General features: G+C 35.8%; 1 protein-coding gene across 1 annotated transcript in view; it reads right to left on the bottom strand.

Annotated features, from left to right (window-relative positions):
* PolrMT (mitochondrial RNA polymerase) overlaps positions 1-14794 on the bottom strand; it is a 395821-nt gene that overhangs the window by 273042 nt on the left and 107985 nt on the right. The window lies entirely within an intron of this gene.

Here is a 14794-nt window from a genome sequence, read left to right as displayed (position 1 = left end):
TCCATGAATTGGAAAGAGATTTCACCTTGCCAAGTCATACTTCGTGAGAAGTCATCTATGACTGCCTTACCATGCTTGCATTTTTGTGAACTTCAGAAACCCCTCTGGAGTCAAATTAAATGCATCAGATTATGAACTGAAGAAAGTTCTTAGGCATGGCCAGCAGTAGATAACACCTCAATATCAAAGTTCCAAGAAATATCTAAGAAAAGAATTGGCCAACTTCCCCATGATTATTCTGTATGAAACCACAAGTGACAGGTCTGCTCATCTCTAAGCTTGGAAAATCATCAGGAGGGCGTTTTGAAATGATCTTTGGATATTGTGTTAATCAGTATTTATGGAAAGAATAGGTAAAAACTGAGGCAGATTTTGTGATTAACAAAGAAGTCACAAATTTAAGTAGTTATAATTAACCATACAGAAATGTTCTCCATAAATCATGTAAATTGCTATGGATTATGGGTTTATGTGGTTTCACAGCCATTAGGGAGGAAAAATATAATTATTGCACAATCTGTTGTTCCAAAACATTAGTATGTCAAAATTTTGCAGGACCATGGCATGTGAAATTTACTCATAGTAACTTTATAACAATAAAGTATGTTGCAGCTGACTCAGTCTAAGGTACAATATAAATGTAGAACTGGCAGAAATACACTTGTCACACAAGCATTAATCCAGCCCACGAGGTCCTCTTCAAATCATGGGCTATGCTTAGATTAAATAATATAACAAAACACACATATACCATTTAAATAGTTCAAAGTTAGTTTATTAATATAGCTAATGTGATACCTAGTTAGATTAAATTTACACATCTCATTTTTATTAAATTATGGATCCTAACATCAGACCAATACACAGGATCTAGCAAGGGTCCTGAAATGTCACATTTGTATCAAATTTAGTGTAGTTAGGTCAGATGCACTTAATAAACCAACTCTGAACTATTCAGATGGTATAAGAACATTTCATTATATTATTTAATCTATGGATAATTACTGCTTACCATCATTCCCAAATTATGTTAGAACTATGCGTAGTTTACCATTTTTTCATTTTCAAATCTTCTCACAAAAAAGTGCATTGAATATCATAAAATCAGTCTAGTTTGTTTGCCTTCATCATCCTAAAACTTCACATCATATGCCTCCTTAATTTATTGTCAATGAATCATCAGATCAAAAATTTTAGATTCTGACAATATTCCATACTGAAATATACATTTGATACAAGCAGCTTTTCAAAATTCCACAATTATATCAATGCATGCAAAATTCTCATAGTCACTGACTGAACTGGGGATGAGGACCCCTTGGGTCTACATTTAAATTTAAAGTCAATAATGCCAAATTTTAAGTAGATAAATAAAGCCCACCTTTGTATACGGTAAATAGAGTAATTAGAAGGAGAAGGAAAACTCAACATATCAGTGAGACAGTTGTCATAAGTTAATAAAATCAAACTGGAAGAAACTTTCAGAAGTGAAAAATTTTATTTTAAACTTCGGATAAGGAAGGCTGCCTTGTAACTACTAAAGTATAAAATAACCAGAATAAAAAGCAAGAATTTTTATATGCAACGAATGAAAAGAGCGGCAAGGCAAAATGTGGGAAACAGCCAAATCTGATATAATATGGGCATGATCATGCACCAACATAAAAATATAAATGAGAACAAAATAGACTAGGAAAGACTGTTATATCAAACTTAATTAAATTACATAAACACATACACAGTAAAGAATAAGACTGAGACACAAAACCATGCACAGGGAACAAAACTGAAAGTGTAAGGAATTTTGAACTGAACACACACACACATGAATAAAAGTTTGCCAAAAATATAGAAGAACTGAAAGAAAATTCCAGAGGTAAAAAACAAAGGTCGAGTGAGATGATACATCTCCTCTAAAGACAAAGTTATCATAGCTGTGATATAAATTTATAAAGAGAAAAGAAAAATTATCAATTCAAGGAAAGGTAACATTCGCTAAACTGGGTAAAAGTATTCAAAGCGACAAAGACTGAAATAAGCAGTGTAATCTTATGCTAGTTCAAATGAACACAAAAATTAAGTTAGAATAGAGAGTGTTATCCTAAGATGATACTGAGTATAAAGGATGAAGATTAATTTAAAATCTCAAAGCAGGAAGTGTTGCGTACAACGTGGGCAGATAAGTTAGGTAATGGGGAGGGGGGGGACTTCAAATAATAGTGAGCATAACCTTTAAAAATAATAGAAGAAAAGAGCTTGAAAACTATAAGAGTAAACTACATAAAACTTTTTATTGAGGTTGGGAATAAGATTAATGTGAAATTCTCAGAAGAGGAGGGTGGAAGGATGGAGGGAGGATAAAATTAATTTTAAAATCAATAATGCCTGCCATTTTAAGGAGATAAAGTCCACCTTTGTATAAAGTAATAGAGTGATTAGAAGAGGGAGGAAAACTCAGCTTGTCAGTGAGATGGTTGGTCTCCTTTCAGACAATGTTATCGCAAGCAAGGTAAACCACACAAAATGCCCAGCAGTGCGTAGTACACGCTTCTTGATTAGACCGGAGTTCGAGCCCGTGACCACCAAATACGGAAGATGCGAAAAGGTCAGGAAATAACCACCGCATATCCCCGGAGCAATATGGCCTTAGCTGCTAATGCTCCTAAAAACCAACAAACAACAACATGAAATGCCAAAACAACCAGTGACACTATATGTGTCCTTTACTGGTCTAAAACTATCATTAGCTGAAAGACTGACTCCACTCTGTTAGGCTGACTATTTTATTCTTCTCAAAATTCATTAAATTCATTTCAATCTACTAATCATTCTTCCATTCTTCCAATCCACTCCTACCAATAAAAACCCTTTCCAATAAATTCAATAATTTAACCTAATCCATCTGATCAAAATGACCCTTTTCCAAATCTACAAAACAGACACATACAAGGGGGGTATCAAACAGTTCGTACCCTAACCCAGACAAAACATCAGTAGGAAGATGCCATTTTTAATATAAGTTGTCTACATATTCAATAACTAACATGTGAAATTTCATTCCCATAGGTGATCGTACAAGAGAGGTGGAACCTGGAATCTGAGGAAGGAAGCTATGGTTGACAAAAAGTGCAGTATCGAGCAGTGATCAAGTTCCTGCATTTTCAGGGCAAGAAAGCCCAGGAAATTGATGAAGAAATGAAAGCTGTGTATGGGCAAAATTGTCCATCCTATGACACTAAAAAATTGGAAACATGAGTTTCAGTGCGGTCTGAGTTTCAGTCTTTGACGAGCCAAGAGAAGGAAGGCCATCAACATCCACCGACAGTGAGACGGTTGCACAAGTTGAGCAGCTTGTGCTGAGTGACAGACGTGTGACAATTCATTTCATCGCAAATGCAGTGGGAATTAGTTATGGGTCTGTCCATAACATTTTACACAACCATCTCCGCACGATGGGTTCCAAGATTGCCGAACTTTTCTGATCAGTCGGTGACAAATGATCTGTGTACCAGTAATGATCCGGAGACTAAATACATCAAATACATTGCATGGACGCTGCTTTGATTCGTCTCAGGAAGTCATCAACGAAGTGGAATCATGGTTTCAGGCAAAAAGTGCAGACTTCTATGATTAAGGCATTAAACAACTGATCCACATATGGGAGAAATGTGTTACTATACATGGAGAGTACAGAGAAAAGGATTAAAGTTGCTGCAAAGTTTTACCTTTCTAGGGCTATTATTTCTAGGTAAGGGTACAAACTTTTTGATGCCCCCTCATACATCTTTGTTCATTTCCAGATGTCTTGCTGTCAACATTCTCATCACACTTATTGCATCCCTTGTTGCCCATCCTGAAACCAAACTGTCCTTCCCTACATTTTCCTCCATCCTTCTTATCATTCTTCTATTTAATATTCTTAGAATTATCTTTGATACATGCAATACCAAACTTATAGTTCTAAAAGCTTTACATTTCTTGTGGCCATTCTCCTTGCTCATACATTAGTCTACATAATTCTGTTAATTTCCTTAAGCCCACTTCTTCTAGTAATATTATATATTCCACTGATACTTATTGCCATATTTGCCTTCATTTCCTTTAATGCTGTAATTACCTATCTCCATTATGATTGGTTCCAAGCTGGCTTGATCCATTATTTCTACACCATCAAAATCAACAACCTCTTTCTGTCACTCATTTGACTCATATGACTCCCTCATATATTCCACCCATTTCCCCTTATCTCCTCTAGTTTTCTTAGTACCTTACCATTCCTTCCTTCTATAACACCTTTACCTCTCCTGTTTTCCTTTATTTCATATTCCTTACTCTCTCATACATTAAACTAATACTTCCAATTCCCTACAAAACCCATCCAAATGTTTCTCTCTTGCCTTATTTGTCTAAGCTTCTATACCCACTTCTACTCCACCTCCTCATTTCCCTTATCATATTCTCTGGCAGCCATGATTACCTAGATCTTAATCCCAGTACCTATTTCCTAATCAAAGATTTGTTTTTATATCTTTTAAGCTTAACCCTTAACCTTAGCCAAAAACCATTAACCATTTACACTTTGATTATCCATCTGGTCATCCCTTTCAAATAATAGCCTTTCCTTTAATTTTGTCTCCATAATTTTTTATATTCAAATACAGTAGAGCGTCAATTATCCGAACCACCACCGCCCCCCCCCAAATTACAGTATCTACTTTTAATGAACTGGTTATCATGCTGAAATATTACTCCTGCCACTTAATACATTCATTTCTGATTATTCATTTGAAGATATATGCAGTATAGCATAGAAATAGTCTTAATCTATCATTACAGGAGTTAAAAATCAATTGTGGGCTTTAGCTACTGTGTGGACCCAGGACAATCTCCCATGACCTTGATGCATCATTGTCTGTTGTGAGCACAGAAGTATGGTGGTGGTGGTGGTGGTGGTGGTGGGTGGGGGGGGGAGAGTTAGCTTTCACTCAGTCTGCTGCAAGCCACTGCAGTGTGAGGTTATTGCAGGCATTTTGTTTCTGATCATTCAATGTTCGAGTTTTTGTTCATGCATATTTCAAAATGAAATACTGTGTCATTTTGATTTTAATACTGCCCCCTTTGTGTTTTTGGATTGGTTTAGCCAAAATTTTGTTCCAGGTGTGAAGAGGCATCAAGAAAATGAGGGTAAAGCTGGTAAAGTTTTTTCTTATTATCAATAATGCACCACATCATCTACCCTCCACTTGAAAATTCAATTATACATTGTTTCTTCAAAACATTTTGGTTATTATTTACAAACCATTTCATAAATCAATACAACAATCAATACAAACCATTTCATAAATCAATACAAAATACAACAGTAATAACCTTGCATACAATAATTTAATTGTAGGCCTAATCACACTTTGTTTCATATAAACTGGGTATTCTTGTGTATGTTTGATTATCTGAACTATTTGATTAACCAAACCAACCATGGTCTCAATTAGTTTGGATAATCGATGTTCTACTGTATTAATTAGGCTCTAATTTAGAGCCTAATTTAATTCATGAATATATTTCTTAATAGTTTCTCCCCCCCCCAAAGATCTTTATTAATAGGGATTTGTTTTGCTTTAGTTTTTGCCTTAACATAAAATCTCAGTTGGATATACTTTGGTTCTCACCTCCCTCCACAACTGCAATATGAAATTTTATAGTTTACCTAGAATAAAACTGTCGTGCCCAGTTTGTATAAAAGGAGTTAGTTATCTCAATTCTAGGTAAATTTGTCTATGCCTTACTCTCCACTGACAAGGACAGGACAACAAGCACTGAAATGGCCACATGGGGTGTAACAAAAAGTTTCTCACACTCTTAGACAGCAGTCACCATTTTTATAGTCTGGTTTATAGTAATCGTGGCATGTGATGCAAGAAAGCAAGCGTATGAGCTTATGTAGCATCAGCCAAAAAAAAAAAAAAAAAAAATTCACACAACCATTCCCTCTAAATGTTTGTCCAGTTCCTCCTTAAATTTATTTAACCTATCAACTTCCACAACAACAGATGGAAGTTCGTTCCAGCAATTAACCACCCGCTGGCTAAAGGCAAATTTCCACACATCTATCCTACAGCTGTCTTTCCTCAATTTGAATTTATGGCCCCTTAGGTTCGTAATCTGAACAAGTGGAAGAATCTCATCAGAATTCAGCATGCTCAACCCATTCAAGGCTTTATACACCTCAGTCAGATCACCTTGGTTTGTTTTGTATACCTGTACTACATACTTATTAGCAGATCTTGAACTTGATGTTTATGCCCAAAGAATAAACTTATTTATAGAGTTTACAAGACAACAGCCTATAATGCATTTTATTTCTGCCTTATAAGATAATTTAGGATTATTATTATACAAACATATAGCTTTACATTTCCTAATACTCTACTCTAACTGCAACTTTTGAGACCACTGAATAATTTATACAGGTTTCGTGTAAGCAGCACATTTTGATTACTATTGTTTAAAAGAGCCCTAACATTATTTTTTTTTTGCATCATTGACAAATCTTGATATCAAGTTATGGTTCAAAACAACAGTAACTCCACTCGATACTGTGGGGGTCCAGTCAAGGCAACAGCCATTCATAACCAACCTTTCTCTCCTATAATTTAACCAACTTTTTAACTGGCCAATAGTGGCACGGTGTTCAATTTATACAAAAGGCATTCACGTGGGATGGTACCAAAATTCTTACTAAAGTTTAAACATACTATGTAAAAATTATTTTATCCTGTTCTTTTCTGGCAACCTCATAATAGCTTATAATATTAGTCAGACATGATTTCTCTTTAACGAACCAATGCTATGTTTCTGTACATTCCATTTCTGTTCAGATGATCCAACAATAAAATATTTTAACTGATCTGGCATCCAATAAAATCTTTTCAAGGAAGTATGATGCAAAATGATCTTAACTAAATAACTAAAAAGTTTCCTACATCCCCAAAATCCCCAATCCAGTATAAGAATATGAAGACATATTAAAAGCCTGGCTTTCATCACCAAAACAAGTTCAGCTACATTCCAAATACTGAAGATGCACAGAATCCCACTGCAACCACCAAAATCAAAAATTTCAAGAATATTTTACTTTGTTCCTTGCACCAGTCAAATGAAGCTGAGATCACCTAACTTGATTCTGTTTTTTTTTTTTTCTGTAAAATAATGTTACTTTATACCAAAAAATCCTTTAGTGTCACTATAACTATCACTTTTTCCTTCTACTGTTAATATAAGCATAGAGGTCTTTGCTGTTTTTCTTTGCATTCTTTGCCAGAGACTTCTCATAATCTGCCTTTGCTTGCCTAACTTCCTTTGTGGCTTGATTACAGACTAATTTATATCTACCATAAGCTTCTGTACCACCTGTTAATTTACATGCAACCCATGCCATGCACTTTTCTTCTCTGCCACATGTCACAATAGTTCACCTGACATCCATTTAGGTGTAAGTTTTGAATAGTACAATGGGGTCCCAACATCCGATGGCAATTCATTCCACGAAACCCATTGTATGTTGAAAATATTATAAGTTAAAACTAATAACACATTGATTTTCTGTAATTCGTTCCACAACAACACATAAAATAGGTATTTCTTACATATTATACTTCATACTTCATTTTTACATTAAAAATGAGCATTTTATAAAGATTATTTAATAAATAGTCATAAAACATCTTAATATAAAAACAAACAATAATTTAGCATTTACTTTTGACTTGAAGTGCAGAGCTGATGAAATCACTGGTGGGGTAGTGTATCAAGTGTCATGTGTCTTTTCAGTTGTTTGCTGCTATTGGCAAAGAAACTGTCCAAAGTGGACAGTTTTTGACGACTTTTTTGTAGCTTCCTGAAGTAAGAAATGACTGATTGGCTGATGCTGCATAAGCTTGCTTTCTTGCATCATATGCCTCTACTAATGTTAATGACTGTCTTCCATTTTGTACATCATGAGTTCAGTGTTTTCAATGTTTGGGTGTTTTTTGTAGCTTCCTGAAGCTACAAAAAACACCCCAACATTGAAAACACTGAACACTGAACAAAATGGAAGACTTTGTCTTCCATTTTGCCTATCATGAGTTCAATGTTTTCAATATCGGGGTGTTGTTTTTTTACCACTTCTCTTAAACGCTCCCAACAAGGAATGACAGTCCAACTCTTCAGGTGACACTTTTTGGGTATTTCTTCTTCCTCTCCATTGTCACTCTCCATAATTTTCTCCAACTCTTGTAGCTCCTCTATTGTTAGCTCATGCCCATAAACGTCAATACGGTCTTCCACATCCTCTTTGCCAACCTCCAGACCAATTGATTTACCAAGAGTGACAATATCATTTGTCAAAGCACCATGATCTTCAATTCCATCAACGTTATGGCTAATTAAAGGCCAGATGTTTTTCCAGGCTGAATTTAAGCACCTGGTGGAAACATTCCAAGAACTTTCAATCAGCCTCACACAGTCCAGCATGTTGAACTTCAACCTCCAAATCTTTGACAGTGACAGCATTTTCCCTGGAGGTCGCTGCAAAGCAACTTGCGAACATTTTTGTGGTGTGAATTTTCTTGAAGTTTGCAATCACTTGCTGGTCCATTGGTTGATGAAGAGGAGTGGTATTGGGTGGAAAAAATTTGACTTGAACAAAGTCAAATTGTGCCTCAATAGATTGAACAAGGTTGGGATCATGGCCTGGTGCATTATCCAGCAGGAGCAAGAAAGATAAGAAAAATAAACTTTCTTCAGAGAAAGCTTATTTTTCTCAAGATAACTCTTCATTGAAGGACAGAAAACTTCAAGCTCCTATTCATTGAAGGCATATCCTGTAACCCAGGCCTTCTTGTTACTGCGCCAAAACACTCCCAGCATGCCTTTGTCGAACTTTTGTTGTTTAAATACTGTGGGAGTGTTAGAGTGATACCCATGCAAAGGCTTCAGATTAAAATTTCAAGAGGCATTGGCACCTAATAGGAGAGTGAGCCTATCTTTCATAGGCTTATGCCCATGTAAACCAGCCTCATCCTTAGTGATGCACATTTTCCTGGGCATTCGCTTCCAGAAGAGGCCAATTTCATCAATATTAAAAACCTGCTTGGAAAGATAACCCTTCTGATGAACAAACTTTTGGAATTCAAGTCAATTTTAAAGATCTCAGCTGCTTTTTTTTTTTATCAGCACTGGATGCCTCCCCATGCATTTCAACACTTATGATATTCACCCTTTTTTTTTTTTTTTTTTGATGTGCTCGAACCAGTATCTGCTAGCTTAAAAGTCTTCAAAGCACACAGCACTGACACTGATTGATGGAGCTTTAAGTTTCAGATCATCATAGATCTGAAACAATCATACGAGTTATGTTCTGCTTACCAAGCTTTGAACAATAACAAAGACACTAATTGGTTGAGAACAATCGTACAAGTGATGTTCCGTGAGGCACACATCTGAAAATTTCCACCCATGTATCGTTCTAGCTATGTTGGAAAGCTATCGGTACCTGCAAATATCATTGGTCCTTAAAATAAAAGATCGTATGGACGGTATATCTGTTCCTGAGAATATCAGATGTCGATGTAAGCGTAAGTATAGGCCCTACCATATTTCTTCATTTGTATGAAAAGCCTACTAGCTTCTTTGATTACTTCCCTGAATACTTCCCATTTATAATTTGCTGTTGGTAACATCAGTTGGTCCCATTTTCACAGTATTTAAAAACTGATTGGGACCCCTGTAGTCACCCTTACAAAAACAAATGCCTTTCCCTTTACCCTTGACAGTAGTTATATCTTTAATTAAATTCCACCTTGGTACACTGTGAATGCTCTCCCCAGAGGGTCTTTTACTTGCAGATTCTTAATGCATGAAGTATCATTGTGATAACCAGATCAAAAATACTGCTTCCTCTTGTAGCTTCTCCAACATGCTCCTGTAAAAAAAGTCATGCAAGAAATCCATAAAAGCCTTGCTAGTCTGTGAGTGACCAACCCACAAATTCCAGTCAACATCCGGTAAGTTAAAATCCAGCATTGTGAGACAATTCGATTTACTCGCCCACTCTATTTCTCTGTATAGCTGTTTGGCATGCTCATCACGGTTCTTAGGCCTATAACACACTCCTACTCTCAATTTTGTTTTCCCAGTGTTTATATCGCACCAAACTTACTGAACTTTGCACTCATCGCCCAAGTCAACTGGATGCACTACCTTAGATTTAATATTCTTCTTAACTAAGAGCATAACCTTTCCACCTTTCCGTCCTGTCCTGTCTGTCCTTCCTGTATACACTGTACTCCCCATATTCAAATTTAGCATTACTTATGTCTGAGTGGCACCATGTTTCTGCTATTCCTACAATGTCTGCATTTGATGACTTAATCAGTACTTCAAATTCATCAAAATTATTTATATTGCTCCTAGCATTAGTGTACATGCAAGTATACATGCACATGTTCTTACTCTTAGTTACCCTAACACAGCCCATATATTTATTTGTTCCATGATGACCCAGAACAGGGCCTAAAATCCCAGACACCTTGCTTTCCAGGCTGCTGCATGTACCAATAGTAGCAGTGCAAGAATCATTTTCACCTCTGCCTGCAGCTTTAGTTAAGCTAGAGCTGCAGGCAGAGGTGAAAATGATGAGGTAGTGGAACGATAACATCAGCAAATATTTCTTGCACCCCTTCTATTCAAGTGTATCCCATCCCTGTAGAAGCAGTTTCTCCTATTAACAAGCACAGACCACGATGAGAAATATTCTACCCCATGAACCTTGCACATTCTCTCCAGGGCCAAACTGATTGACAAGGCTCTCAATGTGGACTCCCTCCTATAGCGTCTGGGCCGAATTGCAGGCACTTTCAAATTCAATCCGAACTCTTGACTTTTTCCCAACATTGCCCCGTACTTATTAAGTAAGTCCTCAGATCTCCTACTTTTAATATCATTAGTACCAAGATGTACAACAATATCACCTTTTGTGCCCTTAAAAGATGTATCTGCTCTTTGTCATCTACTTTTACCCCTGGCAGACATACCCTGGTCCTATTCCAATAATAATTATTTGATTTTTACATACCATATAATAATCATTATATATCAAACCTTGCAACCAATTTTGAAACTTGATGAATCCTGAAATGAGAAAATGCAATATCACATTATGTTGAGAAAAATTTAGGATTAAAAGTTGTCTAAAAAAAAAAACAAAAAGCCATTCAAGTAAACTAAAACAATTTTAGTGGTCTGAATCAACTAAATAGTCTGTCTAGCGACATATAGCTAAAAAAAAAAAAAAAACCCTGACAATCGTTAACACAAAAGCACCAAACTCAATTTTTGCATAACATAACACAACAAAAAGAAAAAAACCATACAGAATGTAGTGAACTATGCCATGAGATTTATTAGCACTAATCCTTTAATAAGTAATTATACAAAGAAATATAAATAAACACACATGCATGCTTTTACACACACACACACACACACACACACACACACACACACACACACACACACACACACACACACACACACACACACACACACACACACACAGACAGATGAACGCATGCATAAAAATATAGGAATTTTTTAGTTTTCTAAATGATTTTAAATATTATCTATTAACCTGCTATACAGTTAAATGATGATATTTTAAATAAGATAAATAATAATCACTAGGGGGCTTCGCTCGCCAGCTCCACTAGTCTACATCAGTCCTTTTCACTCTTTTAGCTTGTTCCATAACACTTCTCCATTGCCATAAATGCAGGTTTGGTCCTTTCTGGAAGATCTCTAATGGACATTAAACTCATCATTCCTTTCACCATGGAACCTCCTTGTATTAGCATCGTATAAGGGCCGCCATCACCTTGAAAGTCCATGTTTTCGGCATTAAAAGACGAGAAGGCATAAAGATTGTTATAGACTAACATTTTTTCGGAAGAGTCTCCCTTTTTCCATGTTGTCAAACAACAAATATCACTTTAAAGCGTCTGGAGAGGTATCTGCCATCGGCAAACACACCTTCCATCCATGACAAAACAAATGTGCGGCTCTTCCAAGTTCACCATGAAAAGATAATCCACTGAAACGTTGAAATTCATCTACCATATCACCTAAATCACAATATGATACTTCAGTTGTTTCTTCTTTATCAGGATCTTGTAAAGATCTTACATTACGTCTGAGCCGTTTAATGGTTCACTGAGTTTCGGCCTGTTTTTCGTCCATATTAGCTACCCACTTCCTGTAGCACTGATTTTCCACTTGCTCTGTCATCATTGAACTTATTCTATGATTAGTTCGTAATCTTTTGGCATGTTTCTCTCTATATTTCTGTGAAGACTCTTGGCGGTGTCATTTTCTCTCGAAATCGGTGATTGCCAATATAGGTTTCGGAATTGTGTAAATTACTGTGTTAGTATGTATAATTAGCACCATGGAACCGTCATGGATTCCAGACCCAATTGTGGAAATGGATCAATATCTAATCGGGAAATGACCTATATAACAGATGAGCAATATTGTTGCATCCGAAAGAGCAAGACTAAAATATTTACAAACTATACAAATATTTAAAATATTTACAAAATACTAAACTATTTACAAATATACAAAATATATTGGGTCCCCTCATCAGCTAACATCAAATGATGCTGGGCATTGTTATATATTAGACAGTGAACCACGTGGACGAGGTTGGTGAACGCTGTGGAGGCAGTCATGGATAGAATAAGTGACACAATTGCCCCGCCCTCTTCTCCCATTGGCTGGAATAAATATCACTAGCAGGAAAACCTTTTTAATGTATAGAGGGATAATTAATTATTATTTAATAACATTCCATAAATCAAAAACTTTACTTACTGTCAATTTAAAAAAAATAAAATACAAAATCATATAAGACATTCAAAAAAGATGCAACAGTCTTTATACTAATCATTAGTTAATTATCTATATTAGCTCTTCAATTGATAGGTGAAATAAGTCAAATAATATTTATTTCTTAACACAGTAAGCCCTTGACTTACACGATTAATTCATTCCAGCGATTTCTGCACAAATTGAAAAACCACGTAAGTCGAATAGTGCTTAAATATGATCTATTTTTAATTGTATATTCGTTTGAAAGGAAAATTCAAGCAAATCAACTTCCTTTTATGAAAACTTTGTGGAAATAAAACTTCATTCAATATCCTATCGTACATAAATATAAAACATATCTAATTTAGCTGAAAATACTCATTCTATACTAATCGTTTAATATGTTCTCAGACTCTGAAGATTTTGGTGTCCTGAAGTACTTGTCCAATGATGTCTGCACTGTAGCTCTTTTTTTTCTCTCTTTGTAAATCAGTTTGTGGCATGCAATTGCATCATGCACCGCTCCAATCATTTTTTCAAACCATTTGGTGTCTGGATCCTGAACTTTTAAGCCAGTTAATCCTTCATCGATCATTTTAAAGCATTTTGCCATTTCCTTAGTATCAAATTGTTTTGATGGTTTAACTTCTTGTACATCCTCCGAAACCTCGCCTTCGTTTTTATGGTCATCAAGCTCCATTAAATCTTTATTGCTTAATTCCTTTCTACGACTGCAACAATTCAATAAAGTCATTTTCCTCTAAATTTAATTCCAATGTTCTGGTCATTTCCACAAGCTCTCTAATTACATCTTCATTTTCTTCGCTTCCCAAAGAAGCTTGAACAAACTGGGGGGGGGTGAGTTTCTTCCAGCCAGCATTCATGGTTAATACTGTAATTTCACTCCAGGCAGCATCAATATTTTTAACAGCTTTGTAAATGTTGAATTCTTTCCATGGCTACTTCAACAATCTGGCATTCTGTCCTTCAGTGGCCCTAAATGCTGTTCATAGATAATACTTTTTGAATGTCTGTATTAGCCCCTGATCCATGGGTTGAATGAGGGAAATTGTATTTGCAGGCAAAAATATAACTTTATGTTTTCATGATAGTCACACATAGTTGTTGGGTGACCAGATACATTATCAACCAGCAGTAATATCTTAAATGGCAGGCTGTTTTCTTGGCAATATTTTTTAACTTCTTGCACAAAATTATGGAGAAACCAGTCCTGAAAAATTTCTTGTGTCACCCATGCTTTTCAATTGGACTTCCACACAACAGGTAGCAATGCCTTTGAAATATTTTTGAAGGTTCTTGGATTTTTGCTATGGTAAACTAACAGTGGTTTTATTTTGCAATCTCCAGCAACATTTCTACCAAAAATAACGGTTAATTTGTTCTTTGATACCCTAAATCCTGGCATAGATTTTTCTTCTTGCAATATGTAAGAACGAGCTGGCATTTTTTTTCCAATATAAACCAGTCTCGTCTACATTGAAGACCTGTTGTTGTTGTGGTAGGTAATCCTTGTTTTTGATGATTTCTGCCAGTCTTGGGGAACTCCGTAGCTGCTACTATATCTGCACTAGTAGCCTCACCTGTAACTTTAATGTTGCATAGTTTAGCACAGTCCTTAAATTTCTGAAACCATCCATGGCTTGCAATGAATGTTCACTAGCAACATTCTCACCATGTTAACACTTGTTACCATGTTAACACTTTACCATGGTGTTAACACTTTAGTTCTTCAAAAAGACTTGAGGCTTTTTCTTGTATGAGCATAAGACTTATCGGCATTTGTTGTTGTTTCATGTCTTCCATCCAAATCACCAACAATCTTTCCATTTCTTCTATTAATAAGCCTCTTCTTTTGGATATGATC

Source organism: Mastigoproctus giganteus, chromosome 5 (assembly GCF_048544385.1).
Source record: "Mastigoproctus giganteus isolate SK-2022 chromosome 5, ASM4854438v1, whole genome shotgun sequence".
NCBI classification, from domain to species: domain Eukaryota; kingdom Metazoa; phylum Arthropoda; class Arachnida; order Uropygi; family Thelyphonidae; genus Mastigoproctus; species Mastigoproctus giganteus.
Note: the sequence above shows the minus strand (reverse complement) of the source record. Positions and strands in the feature narration are given on the sequence as shown.